Source organism: Patiria miniata, unplaced genomic scaffold (assembly GCF_015706575.1).
Source record: "Patiria miniata isolate m_02_andy unplaced genomic scaffold, ASM1570657v1 HiC_scaffold_26, whole genome shotgun sequence".
NCBI lineage: Eukaryota > Metazoa > Echinodermata > Asteroidea > Valvatida > Asterinidae > Patiria > Patiria miniata.
In genome coordinates this window covers 3,761,964-3,767,963 of record NW_024037065.1, presented here as the reverse complement: position 1 = coordinate 3,767,963, position 6,000 = coordinate 3,761,964, and positions in this window count along the sequence as shown.

Here is a 6,000-nt window from a genome sequence, read left to right as displayed (position 1 = left end):
TCCCGAATACAAATGACTTGACAAAACTAACCAAACACATAGTTAGAGAGATTGAGAGTCAATTGTGGAGCTGTGTAAGGTGTCAAAGCTGCTGATGGCAATAGATGCAGGGGAGGTTGGAAAGTGGACAGGAAAAACATTGGACGAAATTTCAGGATCCCTATCCACTGTGCATTATGCTTATGGTGGTGAACCATATTGTCAGATCTTAGCTTTAAGGGGCAAACATCATTGGTATAATTGGTAGTTTAGGATTGTTTAATTCCAGTTTAAGTAACCTGTGACAATTTTCTTGTCAATAGGTGCTCACAATGTTGGGAGAAGGATTAAAAAACAATCTTCCCACAGCTCCAATCTCTGTTTATTTGTTTTTTTATCAACAAATAAACAGAGATTGGAGCTGTGGAAAGATTGTTTTGACTCCTCTTTTTAATACTAGTAGCACAGTTGGTAGGCATGACGGGCCAATTTGAGGACTGTACAAGAAATGACTGATTGCAAATCAGCATCCAAATTTGTCTTAATTTAATCAAGTATTCATATTTTCAAGTTTCAATACGCTTTTTGTCTCAAATTAACACATTTGAGATGTAATAACTTCTCCAAGTGATTCAAAATCTTGTCAACATGATGTTTTATTGGCTTTTTTTTCAGAAGAAAATCGTCGGCCTGGTCCATCATCAGCCTCAGTAGCAGCAGGGCCCAGGCAGCCCTCTTTTGCAAACACTTCCTATCAGCATTCAGGTATTTTTGGGTCACTATTGTCTTACTGTATGTGCCAATTTCAAAAAATGTTTGTATAATTATAAGCAGATAAAATTGCATACATGTTGGTTTCTTTAGACACATTACATAATGTGAAGCATGCATGAGACATTTGTATCGGGCACTATAATTAGTACTAAATAATAGTTATGCTTATAGTATAAGTATAAGATTCTTACTTGTCAATTTATTCCCATGTGTTGAAATCTAACACTGTTCTTAGGCTTCCAAATATTGTCTAACATGGGAGATCAGGTAATTCTTCTGCAGAATTTGAACTGTGTTTATTTTGTTTTTTCTTTCAGAAAATCAGCCCGGTCACTCATCAGCCTCAGTTATAGCAGCATGGCCCACTAGCAGGCAGCCTTTTTTTTGCAAACACTTCCTATCAGCATTCAGATATTTTTTTGGTAACTTGTTTTGCCATAACCGCTGGAGTATTTACTGGTTCATCACACAGCGAGTTGACTGTTTACGTAATACAACATTTTTTTTTTTTTTCAATTTATGAAAAAAAAACTTGTTCCGAGACTTCATGTATTCCTCATTCAATCTCCCTAGTTTAAGCCTGTACAGTCACCTTTAGTCTGGGGTTACCCAGCAAGGACAGTGAGTGTGAGAAAACGGACCCTCCAGGCAAGCCCCATTCATGTGTGTACAAAACTTGTAAAACATTGATCCTTTTTGTATAACCTCTCTCGTTGCCGCTCTGTTATGGCTTACAATCATCCCTGAGGCTGTTTCCAACTAATCTCTGGCCCTGATAAAGGTCTCTGGGGCAGCTGGTTGGCCGAAGGGTGTTCGGTATAGCATTGGGTTGGGGGTGCAGCAGAAAGACAAAACAGTCCCTTGTTCGTCGTCTGTCATCCGTTCCCCCCCTCCTCTCTCCCCCCCCCCCCCCCCAATTTAATGAATTAAAAGATTGTAATTTGTTTGTTTAATCACAAGGAGGAAATGATCATCACCAGACTGACTCAACACAGTCTTCTGCAGGGGCCACACAGCAGCAGCTGCCTCCAACAAACGCTTCAGCCAAGTTCATGTATATTGTACTTCTCCATATTTTTGGTTTACATTATACTGTCTAGTTTGTAATGTTGCCAGATCTAATCTGGCAATTGATTAGCCTTTGCTTCTTGAAGGCAACCAGAAACTTATTCCTGGATGTCCTGCATGGTTTGCATCTCAATATATTTGAACTCCCTCTTTGGTCCTGCATTATTTCAATTTTGGGTGAGAAATCTAAATCCTGCTCTACAGCAGGGCAGAGTTCAACCTGGTTTGAAACCAATCTTGGGGTTGATGTGGGGCACCGCAGGTTTGAAAATTGTCAAGTATGAAACATAGCTTGTTTCCAACCCTGCCTGAACTGCGACCAAATCAACCCTGAGATTTGACAAGAATGGAAAAAGACTATCATTGTTTGGCTTGCATTTAAACTAGCCTTGCTGCATTTTGTGTAAATGGTGTTGATACAACATTGCTAAAGAGTGCAGATTCATACATACAACTCTAATCGGAACTTATGTTGAAATATTTGCCCCTTTGTCTACATTCCAATGTTTTTTCTTCAAATATTAGGAAGGGTTAAAATGCTATGGACTCCACAAGAGACCAAAGTTTTATGGGAAGGAATGCTTGAGTTCATTGTTAGTGAACAAACCCCTTCAATGGAGCCTTGCCTAGCCTGCATCCATGACCATCCAATCTTGCATCGCAGGAGGTGGCAGTACATCATATGCAAGACATATGGCATTATTAAATCTCTGCTGAGGAAAAAAAAAACCTAAGAAAATAAACAATCCTGTTGGAAGTCTCTGTCAATATTGCAATACAGGGTAAGTAAAAAAAAAGAAGTGCCCATTGTTTTAAAATGTAGCGTTATATATGATATCTTTTTGCATGTATTTTTAGAGTAACTCCTAGAGTAATTATCCAGGTTAGGAGACAAGACAGGCAGATGGTTCTCCGTGCATTATCAGCAATGATTCCCCGAGCCCATATCGAACGAGGTCACCATGTTCAAAACTTCACGAAACTTAAATATTTGACTGGCAAAATGTTTAGCATTGAAATCAACGAAAACTTTCAATAAAAGTAATGAAATCCTTTGTTGTCTCTTCCCTTTCCCACACTTAACAAGTTGGCACAATTGTGATTTCAAATAATCCTCTTAATTGTCTCGTGTGCAGTCAACCATGAATATTAAAGAGGTTGTGGAATGCTAAAAATCGTTTTGTTTTTTATATTTTTATATTGTAGAGTAGACCCATATATTTCATAATGACAAACTCCCATTCTTTTCTAATGTGCGTATATAATGTTTATAAAACTGAAATTCATCGCGTAATTTGTTGGTCGGTTAGCGCATAATTGAAATCAACAGCCATCGGGTTCTTCGTAACATCAGAAAAATCGTGACGTAATAAACAGGACTCGTTTATACAACAACTGTTTACTGCTGCCCAACCCACCCCTTCAGTACCTATGACTTGCAGTCAAGCAGTGAAAAAAAAATGGAAAAGACTCTTGGAGATTAATATTCCTTCCCATTGCTTAATTTTTTGATGAGTATATTGTACAAGGACACAGTGACCTCTGAGCTGTTCTTCCGTATAAATTTGAGCCCCAACTGCCCGAAAAAAGGACTAGCAAAAACAAAGATACTGCAACTGGCCAGCTGAAAACGCCAGGCAACGCGGCTCTGATGAGTGGTAGGTCTGCGACGTTTGCGTAAAAAAACAGCTGTGTTTTATCCAAGGACTCAAAGTATTATGTTCATTATAACGTTATTCTGGTGTATATTCAGTCCAAAGAGACGACAAATCGTCAGGTTGTTTTCAAATTATACGCGTACGGCACGCATAACGCACGGCTGTTTCAGCGCTGTAAAAGTGCGCCCTCTGTTGGCCATCTGTGAACGGCCGATAATTTATGCATTATGACGTCATAATCACTGGGCGGGTTTGCGTTTGGGCGATGCGTCTTGCGTTTGAATTCCGGGGAGAGTAACAACGTGATCACCTGACCTCATAGGGTTAGCATAAATTATGTCAATAGGCCATTTAACAAAAGAAACCCATGATTTATTCATAACATGTTGGCTGGTGTCCGTGGTTTGAGGAATAAACAATTTAAGTGGTCTTGCGAAATACCAGCGATTCGAACGAAAACCGTTAAATTTGGCGCTAGCGTTCCTCGACCTTCACAAAAAGGGCAAATGATTCCTCGACTCCGGTGGATTCATGGGAAATGTTATCACTAGTCGACTCTTCGAGGCTTACTAAACACCTATCAAATCATAGCTTTCCTGGGCCGTTGCGATTTGCGTGGCAAAAAGCTGCTGAAAATCCAAGTATGGGGGTAGGCTACCACGCGATGACGGGCAGTACATGTACATGTACATGTACGTGTACGTACAATCGTGTAGGTCTACATGTACATGCACACGTACATGTACATGTACATCGCGTGCAGTGCCATGCCGTGCACATGCATTGTGGACAACTTAGCAGCCGCGTGCCTTCGCCCTGTTTTTCCAAGGTAAGTTCAGTTAATTAAGTTTTAATTTTCATTCATGAAATGATCATTATAATAATGGTGACTAGCATGTTGAGTCTATGGCCTATGCTGTGGGCCTATGTACATGTACATGTTTGAAAAATATGAAAACAGGAATTTTACCGGATCAGATGTTATTGTTAAATAACACATGGGCCTAGGTCCTGTACGTAAGTTAATGTCACAGTCATTACTATAAAAAATACTAAACTGATCTGATGTGATCATGCTGGAACTGGAAGGGACGTTAAACAAAGTTTATCCTTGACCATGTTGACACTCACCATGCTCACTGCTTGATGTGTCTGTCGAGTGTCAATACATTGTTACTGTAAGCAGCCATACTAGCATGACTAAGCTACCTTACTGTAAATTCTTTTCATGCTTTTGCTGCACCATGACACGGATTAAGCCAAATAAATTATAAAACTTAAAAGAACAGACATGAACCGTCATTGATGGTTTATGGAAATCTTAATTTTAACAAAATGTAAATACTCCATCAACAATATAATTATATACATTTATATACATCATTATACATGTACATTATGCACGAACGTTTTATGGTATTCATTCGCAGCATTGGACCATATTTGACATCTACAGGAAAATTGGGAAATGGCACTGCTCAAGCCAATTACAAACATGTACCGATATAATTATAAACAATTATCATACGTTATATAATGGGTTTATAGCATGAGCATTTTATGTTACTCATGCCTAGGATTGAACCTGTATGACACCTACAGGAAAATTGGGAAACAGCGCTGCTCAAACCAATTTCTGTGAACTGATCAAAAACAGAATTGGCTTTCAATTCGTGCATTTTTTTGTACTACTTTGAGAAGTGACCAAATTTAGCAACAAGAAAAGACAAGGCATCAAAATCTGTGACTTTTGTGTATGGCCATGATCACCTTGTTGCTAAACATGAACATGTACATGTATGTTATATTTACTAAAAAATGAAAGACCCTTTTTTCTGTTATATGATTTCTTTTCCAATTTTTCACGATACTTCAGGACAGGTCGAGACATGATGTCGTCGCATGACTGCCATGAGCCTGTCCAAGTCATCCCGCATCCCTTGAACCACTCGGCCGATTCTGTTGAATTCTGCATGGAAAGAAATATAGTTTCGTTAATTTTTTTTGGAGATTAGCAAACTAAACATTTTTAGAATCTTCAGAGCATGGAGAATCGGAAAATCAATCAAATTGTTGAAGCAGATTGCAGTTCCATTCAAGTGTACTGCAATTCAGATGATGCATTGTAAGTACATGCAATTTAAATGTCTCTTGATGTCAAATCATTTTTTTTTTCATTTTGGCCTCTATACATTTATGTTCACGCAACTTTCTATGTGCCCCCAAACAAAACTACATATACAATGTATTTTGATTTTTCTGTATTGTTTACACGAAGGCTGCGTAGGCTACATTACTTTTTGTTTTGTACCGGCTAATTAACTTTCAAGAATACTCTAGTTTAATCCCTTGATCCCAGTTGAAGAGCATGGTTGGTATATGTAAGACCACTTTAATGATGGTCTGAAATAATAGAATTGTTGACAACATAATTCTAATTCATATAGGAATCGTTTCAAACTGTACTTCATGAAATCACTGTGCACACTGGATGTTAGTAATGTAAATTCTATTTCAGCAT